We start from the raw sequence: 15,295 nt of genomic DNA, 5'->3' as shown, positions 1-15,295 counted from the left end.
CTGCCCTGTCATCTTCGGGTGAAGGGTGATATACAAAATTAATAAATTAAATATATTGAACATAGTAGCTTCTGCCTCCAGTAATTGAGGGGTATGAACTTCAACTGCAAAGCAACAGGATCCACCTGTATTACAATCCACATTGATTGGGTGACTGGGGAGATTCATCCATGTAGCTCACTACTGTGCACACCATGACTGGTTAATCATCTATGAAGGTCTCTGCCCCAAGGCACTTGCTATACTTTTCAACTCAACACAGAGTTGAAAAGAAGTGAAGAACTGTGAAGAAGTGTGCATGCACATAACAGCTTATACCCAGAACAAACTTAGTTGGTCTCTAAGGTGCTACAAGTCAATTTTATTTATTTATTTAAAAAGAGAGGAGACATAAAAGAAGGGAATTTAAGGAGTCAGGATAAACAAAGGATGAATGTGTTTCTATTTTTCAGTTAACATGAAGTTAAGCTTAGTTAGGAATGGGCAAAATGGCCTGATCCAGCAGGCAGTTTTCATATTTGTGTGGTGTGTGTGTGTGTGTTTGAGAGGGGGGGAGGGAGGGAGGGAGGGAGAAATAAGGAAGGAAGGAAGGAAGGAAGGAAGGAAGGAAGGAAGGAAGGAAGGAAGGAAGGAAGGAAGGAAGAAAGGAAGAACTAGGGAAAGTAGATAAGAGAAAGAAAGGAGAAGGGAAAGTCAAATCAGGAAAAGTTAGAGGGAGAAAGCAAAGCAAAGGAAGACAAAGGAAAGCAGGGGTGCAAGCTTGAAAAAATATTGGGGTGCCCAGGTAAGTCCCTCCCCACATAATCAGTCACATGATGGGGAGCACCCACAGCGTTTGAATGGCAATGCAAATCAACTTTTTTTCGGGGTGGGGGGCTTAAATATTTTATTGAGGGGGCGAAGGGACTTCGGCCCTTAGAAGTTGGCTCCTATGGAGGAAAAAATGAGAGGAGCAACACAGCTGTCCGTGAGAGGGAAAGAAAAACAAGGGAGGTGGCAGGTGGAAAGAAGGCGTAAGAGCGGGAGGACAGGTAGGAGAAAGAAAAGGAAGGGGGAAAGGGATAGTTGAGAGAGAGAAAGAGTAGGAAGGAAGAAAAAAAGAAGGATGAGAGAGAGAGAGAGAGAGAGAGAGAGAGAGAGAGAGAGAGAGAGAGAGAGAGAGAGAAGAGGACTAGAGGAGGGAGGAGGCGGTTGCCCCGAAAGAGTTAAGCCTCCCTCGCTCCCTCCCTCCTCGGCCGCGTCTCTCCCTCGCCGCCGTCTTGCGGCCGCCCCGTCGGGGAGGATGATCTCAGCCAGCATGTGACGCCCGAGCGCGCCACGCTCCGCGCCAGACTGACAGCCGCGGCGGCAGCAGCCTCAACAGCAGCAGCGGGAAGAGCAGCAGCCTCGGCGGCGGCGGCATCAGCGGCGGCACATCGGCTGGCGTGGCGGCGCGTCTCGGGGCTGGCGAGCGGCGCTGGGCTGGGCGGCGAGGGCGGCGGGAGGCGAGGGCGGCGGGGCGCCGGGCCTGGCCACCATGTGCCCGTCGTGCGCCTCCTCGCTGCCCGGCCGCCCTCCGGCCGCCGCCTGCTTCTGCGCGCAGAGCAGCCCGGGCCGAGCGCGCGTCTCCGGGGCGCAGCTCACGGCGGCGCGCCTGCGGGCCATCGGCGATGAGCTGCAAGCGCGGACGGCGGCCAGGAAGGCGGCGCGGGGCCGCCGGGCGTCCGCCGCCGCCGGCACCGGCCTGGCCACGTCCCTGGCGCTGCTGGCCGCCTTGGCCTGGCTGAGCCGCCGGGGGCGCGTGTAGGGCGGCGGAGCGACGGCGCCTCGACGGGCGGCCCGGCGAGTCAGCGGCACCGGCGGTAGGTGAGGGGCCCGGCGAGGCTCGTGGTGGTGGGGACGATCTTGGGGATCCAGGCAGCGGGAGGGGAAATCTGGGGAGCTCGGTCCTGTTTCCAAGTGGTAAGCAGCTGCCAGCCCGTGTCTGCAGCACTGAGCTGGAGGGGCCATGGGTAGAAGGCAGCTGCTTTCCGTGTTCCTGTTTCATTCAGCTCATTATCCTTGAAGGCTGGAAGCTTGTTTTACTTTATATGTGGAGAGCACCACAGCTCAGTGGTTAGAGCATCTGTTTAGGCCCCAAGTTCAATCCCCAGCATCTCCAGGTAGGGTTGGGAGAGAGTCTTTGCCTGAAACGTCTGCCAGTCAGTGTGGACAATGGTCTAACTTGGTGTAAGGCAACTCCCCATGTTTAATTCAGCCCTTTATCCAGGGCACTGAGGACCATAGCTGCCAAGTTATCCCTTTTTTAAAGGGATTTTCCCTTATGCTGAATAGGCTTCCTCGCGAGAAAAGGGAAAACTTGGCAGCTATGCTGAGGACTAGAAACTTTTTTTTTTTTGCTGAAAGCACCATAGCTCACTGGTAGCCCACCATCTGCTTTGCATGCCAAAGGTACCAGGTTCAATCCCTGCAACTCCAGGTGGAGCTAGGAGACAGCCCTGTCGGAAACCCCGGAGAGTTGTTGTCGGTCAATGTAGACAGTACTGAGCCAGATAAAACAGCTTGGCATAAGGCAACGTCCTGTGTTCCTCTAAGTCTAACCTTTTCTGGCGTGGTCGTAGAATTCTTGGAGTAGGGACCCCCAGCTAGAGCCACTTCCCATGTTATGAAATGAGTGAGGGCGCAAGCATGGGGCAGGAGTCCACATCGGAGAGTCTAGTACTACCTCAAAGACTCGCAAAGTTAATTGTGACACAAGCTTTCCTGAACGAGAGTCCATGTGGGATTCTAGCCCACAGAAGCTGGTGATGTGAAATGATTCTATGATTCTGTGTTTTTTTAGTCTTTGAAGGTTTTGTCTCCAAGAAGCTGGCAGGACTCTCCCCCTTTTGAAAATGTAGCAATAAACATCTTCTTAGGGTAAAGCCATGTTTCTTATGCACTGGCTTCACCAGCTCAGCATCCGACAGATGTTGTTCTACTACAACTCCCATCAACGCTGCCATGGTTGGTTGAAGGGTGCCGTAGCATATCTCAGTTGTGGGATAGTTCCCTGAGCTGTAAATCAGGAAGCTTCCTAGCTGGGATATTGTCTCTGCATCAAACATGTTAGGTGGTTTTCAGTTAGTGTTTCTGCCTGGAAATAATGATACCTGGTAGGGTTGTTGTAAAAATTACAGCTAGAAAATGCACATTAAGCCTTTTGAGCCCCGGAAAGTGCTCAACAGGTGTTAAGTCGGATGTCGATGATGAGTTTCATATATAACATGGCATGCTTGCATTGATGTGACTTGATATTAAATTCCTTTCTCCCCCTCCAATATTGTTGTTGTTGTTTAGTCGTTTAGTCGTGTCCGACTCTTCGTGACCCCATGGACCATAGCACGCCAGGCACTCCTGTCTTGCACTGCCTCCCGCAGTTTGGTCAAACTCATGTTCATAGCTTCGAGAACACTGTCCAACCATCTTGTCCTCTGTCATCCCCTTCTCCTAGTGCCCTCAAATAGTTTGTGGAAATCCTTGCCACGTGGCACGAAGTGGGCAATTGGTTTAAACGGCTTTAAAAAATGTTTACATTACATGTTGATGGGCGGCAATGCAGATTTAATTGATAAAGTGAGTGGGAAGGGCCTTAGGAAAACATCCACAGAGGAAAAGACTTTGGTTGGCTGCTGGCCACAGTGCCTAGTGGAGCCTGCACATCCAGAGGCACTCAACCTGTGAGTGTCAGTTGTTGGGTGGCCGGGAAACAGAAGCAGGAGTGTGTCGCTGCATTCATGTCCTGTTGTGGCTTTTACTGTGGCAATGAGGACACTTGACCAGCCGGTCTGGTGGTCTGATCCCCTTTCCCATGTTGCATGTGCACAGTGTCCAAACCTTTCCTGTAAACTTCACCAGAGCTGATGTGGCTTACAGATAAGACATCAGTAGATTGCCTTGAGTAGCTTAGGCCATCGAAGAGAGATGACCAGTGACAAAAATCTGCTTTCTTGCCTCTGCTTCCTGCCCTTAAAGATAACAGGTGGGATCTTTGTCTAAGACAGAACTGGGGAGGAGGACTGTAGCTCAGTGGGTAGAGTGCCTGCTTAGCATGCCAAAGGTCCCGAGTTCAATCCCCGGCATCTCCACGTAGGGGTGGGAGAGATCCCTCGCCTGAAACCTTTGAGAGCTGCTGCCGGTCAGTGTAGACCATGCTGCGCTCAATGGCCTGATCACATATAGAGTAACTTCCTAAGGTGCCAGCGGCAACTGACCAAGGAGGGTGCGGCGAGGGTGGCAGCTCCAGGATAGAGAAGTGAGGGTTTGTTGTCAGTGGCTGGCGTAGCTGGAAGCTTCTGACCCTGAGCCAGGGACCTGTTCCAGCCACCCTGCCTGCCAGTGGCTGCCCCATTTAATGTGCAAATTCCCAGTTGGCTCAGCTGACCGAGTGGGAGGAAGCTTGGGTGAGAGGCGGATGGAGGACCCAAGCTCTCCCAGGCAGGTGTGTCTGTTAGCAGCCAGCACTGAGCCTTGTGAGCTAAGACACATGGATGCCTAAGGGAGGGAAAGGGATGCACAATTGCAAAAGTTGCAGAGACAGACACACCGTAGCTTAGTGGCAGAGCACATCATTTGCATGCCGAAGGTCCTGGGTTCAATCCCTGACATCTCCAAGTAGAATCGTAGACCTGTAGAGTTGCCAGGGACCCTATCATCTAGTCCAACCCCCTGCAACACAGGACATATGCAGCTGTCCCAAGTAGGACAGGGAGAGATGCCTGCCTGAAATCTTGGGAAGCCACTGCCAGCCAATATCAGCAGTACAGAGCTAGATGGGTCAAATGGCCTGACTCGGTATAAGGTATTCCTCTGTTTCTGGGGCTTGATGGAAGGGGCGTAGTTCAGGAACAGTGCTCTGCAGAAGGTCCGTAAATAGTATCTCTATTTAGGATACGTCCAGCTGACCTGCTGACTGAGCACTCATCCTTATTTTTTTATTGATTGGTTCATTAACCACCTTCCACACCCACGTCTCAAGGCGATATATAATTAAATGCAGTTAAAAACAGCAGCACTGAAAACAGCTATGCACCAGGTTAATGGAGAGACCGCCTCCTCCCTTATTTGTCCACTAGGTCACTAAGGTCTGTGGAAGAATGTCTCGTGCAAGCCCCAAAGATCTCAGAAACACCCCCCACTTTGCAGTAATTCATAGCAGGGCCTTCTGCGTGGCTGCCCCTTTTCCATAGAGCAGCATCGCAGTCAGGATGTGGCAGATGCTCCTGCTATCTGCACTTTCCGGAAGCAGTTTGAAGATGTTTCCTGCTCTGGCAGGCATTTATTATGTTTGTGGGGTGATCAAATGTCGGTACTTGTTGACCACTCGCTCTGATTTGTTTGTAGGGAGGTTAGAGGTTAGCAGCAACAGAGCAAAAGTTATCCAGTGCCTTCTGGTCCATTTCCCTTCACTTTCCTTACCGCAGAAAATTCCGATCTTTTTGGGAAATGTGTTTGTCGCCCCAGGCACCCCCAACAACAGCACAGCAGGGCTTTAAATCCCACACAAAAACAGTCTGGGAAAACCTCCTCAAAGAGGATTGTGGATCAAGTGATAGGAAGGCTCTCTTGCATGAGATCTTAAAAGAGTCAGAGTTGACTGCGGACGGGCAAGACATCTGAGCTGGTGTAAGGCACCTTCTGATGTGCCTAAACACTAATTCCATCAAATCTTGACAAAGCTCTGCTTGAATTGATTGGGGTTCGAATTTCACCCAAAGACTGCCAACCAGATCTTTTCCTTTTTTAAAGAAAACACAAACCTTTTTTAAAAAAACAAACACAAACCAATAACAGATCAACATCCTGAGTGTAACAGTTTGAACGCCTTACTCTAAACTGGAAACTCTTGCTGGAGGCAGGGATTTCTCTGGCATCTTTCCTATATGCTGAAAGACACAGCCTCTTTAACCCTGGGCATTTGACAGGTGAGGTGTTGTGTTTTGCAGGACCTACCTCTTTGGCTGAAGTTCTGCCCTCTTCCCTTCCCTTTGAAGCGGGTTTTCTTTGTTCTCCAATGGCAATGGTTCGATCTGCTTTTATAACTCTGTGCTGTACTGTTGCCTCCTGCTCTGGGACCTTATGGTGAAAGGCGGATAAGAAATCTTATAAATAAAAATAAATAAAACCCTCTTTCTTCTTCTTACGAGGGCAGAAACTGATTTAAAGCAGGAAATTGACAATTGGTTTCCCCTGGAGGCTTTTTTTCCACTTTAAAGTGCCTAGGAAGGGGTTTTTTGGTTCCCTTTTTTATTAGGGCAGCAGCATTAGGAGAGGGTGGGTGTTTCTCTCATATCTCTCCCCCCAATCTCTCCCCACTTCCCTCTAAGCTACGATTAGTCCTGGTCCAGGAGAGTGAAAATATTTTCAGGGTGGAAGAATGCATCTCTCTCTTTTTGCTCTGAGGAACTGATACTAATTTAGAGAGCTGGGTGTGTTTTTGTTTTGGGGAGGTTAAATTAGATGGGGTGGGGAAGGTTAAATACTGACCTCCCTCGCTACCAGCACTGTTGATCTGAGGAAGATCAGAGTCCTTTGCAGCTACTTTATAGTAAGAAAAATAAAGGCAGGTCATGGGCATTCTTGTCTTACGCCCTATTTAATTCTCCAGCATTGCAAAGCCTGTTCCTCTCTGGAGCAGGGACACAACTTTAGTTGTTTTCTAAATGGGTGCCCACATGGATGTCCAGTATGGATTGGTGGTAGAGATTTTGCTCAGTGGTAGATGTGTCGTGTGAATTTGGTTTCGGTTCACATCATTTACACTTCCAGAAGGAAAACACAAAATGAAAAGCAGCTGTCCTTTGAAATCCACACTTCTGAATTTGGGGATGCATGTCTCTAACCCAACAGAGCCCAGAAAAAAATAATAATGCATCTGTTATGGGAAAGTGTGCTTGAAAATGCATACATTAGTGAAACTAATACACAAAGATACATTGTATTTTGGGGGGAAATTGCTTGCAAAAAGTCTGCCTTTGAATCAGTATTGTACACAAAACATGTGTGTATGAGCAGAAATTCGCACCAAAATGCTGATGAATATTCGTGAGGACTTAAAAAAACTGATGTGGGAAATGGGGAAACTGATGCAGAAAAATGGGAGAGTAAAAATTCAGATTGGAAGAATTAGATAAACTGCAATTGACAGATATGCCCATCACCAGTACATAAACCAAGTGGTTTGCACGCAGAAGGTCCTGACTTCATTCTCTTTCATTTCTAGTTTTAAAAAAGAACTCGGTGTGTTTCACTGGACCACAAACATTGTTAACCAGATTACCTATCCTGGCCCTGGTTTAGCCCTTCTCTCGATATTTCTGCAAAAAACAAATGGCCTATTGTACAAAGTCCTAATCTTCTGCTTGATAGCTACTGTTCGGTTAGCGGTAGCCGATCGCTATAAGGACTCCACGCAGTTATCATTGGTCCAAAATCTGGTCGTCTGCCTAGCTGAAAAACTCAAAAGGAAATACTAATAAGGGTTGAAAGCAGGAGGGACAAATTTGCAGACAAGTGGGATCCTTTTTGCATTACATGGCCCACCACTGAGGTGTAATACAACTTCCACTTTCCTTAAAAAATAGTTTTGGTTAGATTCGTTACTGAGGCACCTCCCTCCCTGCCAAAAGCAGTCCCTGATGGTCAAGGCTGAAATGGATATATTCCGTGTGCTTGTGAATTTTCCCCTGCTAGCATGTAGCAGATTGCAGGGCCCTGTGTTGTTATGGTTATGCTAACATCTTTTCATGTCATTGTGTACTGTATGACACCGTGATGTCATGGATTGATAAATAAAAATGTGAGAGAAAAGATCTTGAGAAGCAAAACCCCGAAAGAGCTGCTCTGTCTATCCTGAGATCGAGGAGAGCTGCTGCCGTTCAGAGCTGACAGTTCCGGGCTCAGTGGTCTAAGTGGCCTGACTCAAGGCCAATTCATGTTAGTGTAATAACACAGGGATGCGGGTGGCGCTGTGGTTTAATTCACTGAGCCTCTTGGGCTTGCCGATCAGAAGGCCGGCAGTTCGAATCCGCACAATGGGACGAGCTCCCGTTGCTCTGTCCCAGCTCCTGCCAACCTAGCAGTTCAAAAGCATGGCAGTGCAAGTAGATAAATAGGTACTGCTGCGGCGGGAAGGTAAACAGCGTTTCCGTGCGCTCTAGTTTCCATCACGTTGTCCCGTTGCGCCAGAAGTGGTTTAGTCATGCTGGCCACATGACCCAGAAAGCTGTCTGTGGACAAATGCCGGCTCCCTCAGCCTGAAAGCAAGATGAGCACTGCAACCCTATAGTCACCTTTGACTGGACCTAAGCGTCCAGGGATCCCTTACCTTTACCTTTTAGGGTAAAGGTAAAGGGACCCCTGACCAAAAAGTCCAGTCGTGACCGACTCTGGGGTTGCGGCGCTCATCTCGCGCTATTGGCCGAGGGAGCCGGCGTACAGCTTCCAGGTCATGACAAAGCTGCTTCTGGCAAACCAGAGCAGCACACGGAAATGCCGTTTACCTTCCCGCTGTAGCGGTTCCTATTTATCTACTTGCACTTTGAGGTGCTTTCAAACTGCTAGGTTGGCAGGAGCTGGGACCGAGCAACGGGAGCTCACCCCGTCGCGGGGATTCGAACCGCCGACCTTCTGATCGACAAGCCCTAGGCTCAGTGGTTTAACCCACAGAGCCTCCCAAAGCTACCGTGTTTCCCCCTTTTTAAGGCGTAGTCATAAAATAAGCCATAGCAGCATTTCTAAGCATTTGAGAAATATAAACCGTACCCCGAAAATAAGCCATAGTGATAGGCGCTGTGCGGAAGAGATCACTGAGCTCCCCGAGTCAGCAGCAGCAACGCCGGCCGCAGCAGTGTTTGCTGAGTCCTTTCTTGCTTTTGGGACTTGGTTACTGTGCTGGCTTGGGATGGTGTGTGTGCAATTGCTGTTGCTGCTTCGTGTTTTTCAGCTGGATTCTCTGGGTTCTAAGCACTTTCCCCCGTTTGTTTGTGAAGCAGCACTCGGCTGCAGCCCCTGCCTCTCCCGACGGCTGCATGAATGCGAGGCTGGATTTGATCGCTATCTCCTTTTCCATTTCTTTTGTCTTTGAGCACCCGGCCCCGCCCCCTCTCCCCTTCGTGGAATGAAGAACGGAGTTTTAGCAGCATTTCCTCATTATAAAAAAAAGGTCAGGAACTTTTACTTTAACCTCAAAAATGGGATATTTCCTCTCTCTAAAAACAACTCTGACCTGAACACCAATATAACGGGGGTAGATCACCTCCAGTTTATAAATCCGCAAGTAGATCGCAGTCTCCTAGAAGTTGGGCTCTATACTTTGGCTGATTGCAAGCCTTTGCATCTTTAAAAAACAAAAACCATGCGCTTCTCAGTCTTAATTTTCCTTTAATTCATCCCCCTATACCCTCCTCCAACCATTGCCTCCTTCCATTCCTTACCCCCCTCCCTCTCTCCCCACTTCCCTCACTCCTGTGCGATCTCATTTAGTCATATACTTGCTTTTTCTGTTGTGTTGTCTATTTTATATTTAATATTATTACCCTTTATGATGTTATTTTTCCCCTTGCGATAATTATTTATTTTTTATCTTTAACTAACTTTCCTTTCCATATTTTTCCATATATAACTCAACACTTTCCCATTCCTTCTTAACTCTTTGGATAGAGTGCCCCCCCATTATTGTTGTTAATTTTACAATTCCTGGATTTTTTATGGAACCGAACAGCTCGGGTGCTTCAGAATGTGCCTTCTGTTGCTACAGGGCTATGGGGCTTCACTATTTGACCCCCCCCCCCAGGTTGGGATTTTTAAAGTAGTTCTGTGGGTCCCAGGGCACAGAATCACCCCCGATCCTTTCCTTTGTCTAAACAGACCTATTCCCCCCTGACTTTGGAAGGCTGTGCTTCAAGGGTGATACCAGGGGTTTTTTAAGACCTGCGCCTCTTAAGGATTGTTACAGTCCATAACTTCCATTGCTTTCTACAGGGTTGGGGGTTTAAAGCACTGCCACCCCCACCCCACCCTGCAGGCGCTCGGAACTGGCAGCGCCAACAACGCGCCCAGCAATGTGCAGAAGAGAGCACCGAGCATCCTGAGCCAGTGGGTCCCAGTTGTACCAGCACTTTTTTTTTAAAAAAAAGACACCCCCTGAAAATAAGCCACTGTGTGTTTTTTTGAGGGAAAAAAGTTATAAGACGGTGTCTTAAAAAAGGGGAAACACGGTATTGAAGGCTAAGCTACCCGTGCTATGTGGAAGTGCCTGTGGGTATCGCTGGGCAGCAGGCATGCCATCCTCTTATCAGATCATTTCTCCTCCTAAATGTCTGCTTGGATGGTGGTTTTGAACCTTTTCCAGCTCTATGTTTCTGTCTCTCTCTTGGATCCACCTTGATCCAAGCATCTTCCCCTGCTCTCCCTTTTTTTGGGGGGGTACAATGCACGATCAGGAACAGGAAAGTTCTCTGGGGACAAAGGCCATGAGCCTCCCCACAACACAGGATCTCCATCACGCCCTCCTTGTCAAAAGGCACCATGACAGCAAAGAATGGACCGCATCTCATTAAGCAGACTTTTCCCAAAGTGCACGCTTCAATTAATTTGAGGCATGTTAAAAGAGTTAACGAGTCTGTTGCTTTTGCCAGGGTGCGGTGCAGGGAACGATAAGCGCACTGCAGTGTCAAGGCAGCCGAATCAGCTTTGTTATGTATTTGCACCTAGTTGTCAAAGACTATCGAAAACAAAAAGGTTGGAAGTATGAACGTCATCCAAGGTAACCTCAAGCTGAGTTAGCTCGGGTCCACTTCAGGGGCGGTAGCTCAGTGGGACGGCATCTGCTTTGCATGCAGAAAGTCCTTGGTTTGATCCCCAGCATCTCCAGTTAGGGCTGGCAGAGAATCCCATCTGAAACCCTGGAGAGCCACTGCCATCTGGGGTACACAATACTGAGTTGGGGGATTGAGGCTCTGTAATTGTTGTTTAGTCATTTAATCGTGTCCGACTCTTCGTGACCCCATGGAGCAGAGCACACCAGGCACTCCTGTCTTCCATTGTCTCCCGCAGTTTGGTCAAACTTATGTTGGTAGCTTCGAGAACACTGCCCAACCATCTCATCCTCTGTCGTCCCCTTCTCCTTGTGCCCTCCATCTTTCCCAACATCAGGGTCTTTTCCAGGGAGTCTTCTCTTCTCATGAGGTGGCCAAAGTATTGGAGCCTCAGCTTCACGATCTGTCCTTCCAGTGAGCACTCGGGGCTGATTTCCTTCAGAATGGATAGGTTTGATCTTCTTGCAGTCCATGGGACTCTCAAGAGTCTCCTACAGCACCATAATTCAAAAGCATCAATTCTTCAGCAATCGGCCTTCTTTATGGTCCAGCTCTCACTTCCATACATCACTACTGGGAAAACCATAGCTTTAACTATACAGACCTTTGTCGGCAAGGTGATGTCTCTGCTTTTTAAGATGCTGTCTAGGTTGGTCATTGCTTTTCTCCCAAGAAGCAGGCGTCTTTTAATTTTGTGACTGCTGTCACCATCTGCAGTGATTGTGGAGACCAAGAAAGTAAAATCTCTCACTGCCTCCATTTCCTCCCCTTCTATTTGCCAGGAGGTGATGGGACCAGTGGCCATGATCTTGGTTTTTTTGATGTTGAGCTTCAGACCATATTTTGCGCTCTCCTCTTTCACCCCCATTAAGAGGTTCTTGAATTCCTCCTCACTTTCTGCCATCAAAGTTGTGTCATCTGCATATCGGAGGTTGTTGATATTTCTTCCGGCAATCTTAATTCTGGCTTGGGATTCATCCATGCAGAAACGCCCCTATTTTTCTTTGCATCACGCCTCTTTAAAAAGGAATAAACGTTCTCCTCTTAACGAATATTGAAATAAGGCAAAATGAGAGACAAGATGAAATGGATTTACTGAAGCCGACTTAAAATGACGTCAAACCTAAATGAATAAAGGCATGAAATAAAACTCCGCATCCCCAAATCTTCCTGACGAGGCACAGCAGTTTCTCGTAAGAGTTTTCTGCTTTCATCCAGAGAGCAGAATTGGGCTGGGGAGGTGGGGGTAGGGGGAGCAGGACGAAGCCTGTGTGATCCTTTATATTAATAGCCTTCTGTGCCTGCCCATTGAAGCGTTTTTTTAAAAAAACATGATGTCATGAGTAGCTTTGAGGCTCTGTCACATGCACAAATCAAATGGGCCCTGCAACAAAATGTTGCCGCGTAGCTCCTTGCAGGAGACTCGTTGTTCACGGTTCCTTGCAGTTTGCTAAGGGTGCTGAGAGTTGTGAGAAGACCTCTTTCCACTCTCAGAGCTACAATTCCCAGAGTGGTTTAACAATGAATTCTTCTTACTGGGGTACTCTGGGAGTTGCAGCTCCGGGAAGGGACTGGGGTTTTTTCCCCCTAGCATCTCTCAGCAGCACCTTTAACAAACTACACTTCCCAGGTTCCTTTGGGGAAAGCCACAAGGGTTTACAGTTGTATGGTACTGCTTTAAGTGCATAGTGCAGGTGTGGCATTAGAAGGAACAGTGCTCACCTGTTGGACCGCTTCAATCTGCAGAATTAGCCATTTACAAGAGCCACGTAATGTTTCTTCTGCCCTTGCAAGAAATAGCTCCTTCATTGTGGTGGCACCTGCTCATTGGAACTCCTTGCCCATTGGAACTCCTTGCCCATTGACATCATCATCATCATCATCATTTTCCCCATTGACATTATTAAGCAGGTGCCTTTGCTGTATTGTTTTTGGTGCCGGCCAAAACCTTTTCTTCTTCCTTTCATCCTAGCGTGTGATTGTAAACGTGCAATTCTTAACGCGCAATTTCATCATGCATAATTGTTTCGAAACGACCGGTTTTATTTATGTTTTGGATAACACGTCAACTGGTTTTTAATGCTTTGCTTTCATCCGTATGGTTTAAATGAACGGGTTTTTTTAAAAAATTGTTCATGGTTAGCTTAAGAGGCTGAGTAAGCGGTACATACCCTTTGCTAAGTAAGAAATAAATAAAATAGAATAAATTTGGCTTATATGAGAAAGAATGTAGGAAAAGGCCATTTCCCCCACCCTCCCCACTGTAGAACACACACACTATAGCTAAGTTAGTCATGGCCACCTGTCCGAAGACAGGCTGGGAAGCAAGGCAGGTAATAATAAGAATGATAATAATTTTATTATTTATACTCCGCCCATTTGGTGACTGGTGTATAAATGAAGCAACACTGACAGAGAGACTAGGCTTTATACTGTATTTACTTGAATGCAATGCACACCTTTTTTGACAAATTATGTCACGAAAATTAGGGTGCGCATTAGATTGGATGGCGCCAGCAAATACTTGTTTTTTAGTTCCAAGGTTTTGAAAGTTGAAGTGTGCATCAGATTCAATGGCACATTAGATTCGCATAAATACGGTATTATAGGACCAGGTGAAACCCTATTGGCCCTTTGTGTCACCTGATCCCTGCTTCGCCGGTAGCTCTGGCGCCTCCTGCTGGTCACCGAAAGCACAAATGTCGTGGGCTGAAAACTTTGGAAGGCATTATTCCAAGATGGCGTCGCTCTGCTTCCTTACATGCTGGTAGTTACGTGACTGCTTTCTCCTCCTGGAAGTATTCCCCGGGCGCCACGCAGCAGTTACAACTCGGAGTGATAAATACTGTGTGGTGTTTGTCTGCCTGCGCGATCCCTGCAGGATCGAGGAACACAGGTGGCACGCCATCAGTCCTGTAATTACTATATTATTTATTTATCCCTACAGCTAATTAAGTATATTAGACTTAATGTAAGTTCCAGAACCTTCTCCTGAACGCTGGGGGATCAGTCCTGGAACATGCGGAATAATTGCACACGCTGAACATAATCAAAGCTTTCTTGCACCGAGTCAGAACGTTCCCTGTTAGGTGGCCCAAGAAGTATCTGTTCTATCTAAGCTGTCAACTCAAAAATTAGGGTGGAGGTGATGAACTGTTGGGGGGACTCAAGGGCCACATCCCCTATGCTCTGCCTCCACGTTTGGAAGCAGCAATGCTTCTGAATGCCAGTTGCTGGAAACCACAGGGGAGAGAGAGAGAGAGAGCTCTTATGCTTGGGTACTGCTTGCAGGTTTCAAACGGGCATCTGCTTGACCACCCTGAGAACAGGACGCAGGGTTAGATGGCCCATCAGACCAGAGCTTTCCAAACTGTGTGTTGTTACATGTTAGTGTGACGGCTGCCAGGGCCGTCTTAAGTATATCTGGCGCCATAGTGCAAAGATCCCTCTGCCCCCCCCCATTTCCCAGAGTTGTCAACCTTTTTATGGTGCGGCCGGCAGCTTTGCGGCGCTGGAGGAGGCGGGCAGCGGCTGGAGGGCAGCTCTTCCGGCGGGGAATAGGTGGAGGCTCCGGGCGCGGCGCTGCTTCAGCGAGGCGGGCGAGGGTGCTGAGCTGATGCCGGAAGTCCAGCCTCCGCCTCTTCCCTGGCGCCCTCCAGAACTTTGCGCCCTGGTGCCCCGCGCCACTTGCCTCTATGGGCAAGACGCCCCTGACGGCTGCAGTGTGTAGGTTTGTCGCAGGAACGCTCAAAGGGGTTAGTTTAAACTCTGGCTAAATGGAGGTTAAACAGAGCAATGGATAAATTTTTGAAACAACCATGGGATATCAGTTTTGCCCAAGGCATGATGGATAAGAGCAACAATCAGTGGAAAGAAAGTTATAACAGTATACCTGAAGGAGCGTCTCCACCTCCATCGCTCTGCCTGGGCACTGAGGTCCAGTGCCGAGGGCCTTCTGGCGGTTCCCTCGCTGCGAGAAGCCAAGTTACAGGGAACCAAGCAGAGGGCCTTCTTGGTAGTGGCACCCGCCCTGTGGAACGCCCTCCCACCAGATGTCAAAAAGAAAAACAGCTACCAGACTTTTAGAGGTCATCTGAAGGCAGCCCTGTTTAGGGAAGCTTTTAATCTTTAAGAAATTAGTGTATTCTAATATTTCTGTTGGAAGCCGCCCAGAGTGGCTGGGGAAACCCAGCCAGATGGGCGGGGTATAAATAAATTATTATTATTGTTATTGTTATTACTACTACTACTACTACTACTACAAGGACAGGAAGAAACACCAAGGACGGAATAATTGCCACACACAGGGAGAACGAGGATATAGTTTTATAACTTGTAGTTTTATAAATCATTTAATGTGTCAACACAAATAGAAGTTATTAGTATTGCAGTTGTTGTATAACGGATTATTATTATGACCGGAATGTAATGGAAATTAATAAGATTTTGGAGCACAGAAA

The sequence above is a fragment of the Zootoca vivipara genome, chromosome 16 (assembly GCF_965207765.1).
Source record: "Zootoca vivipara chromosome 16, rZooViv2.hap1.1, whole genome shotgun sequence".
Classification (NCBI taxonomy): domain Eukaryota; kingdom Metazoa; phylum Chordata; class Lepidosauria; order Squamata; family Lacertidae; genus Zootoca; species Zootoca vivipara.
This window is presented reverse-complemented; position numbering follows the sequence as displayed.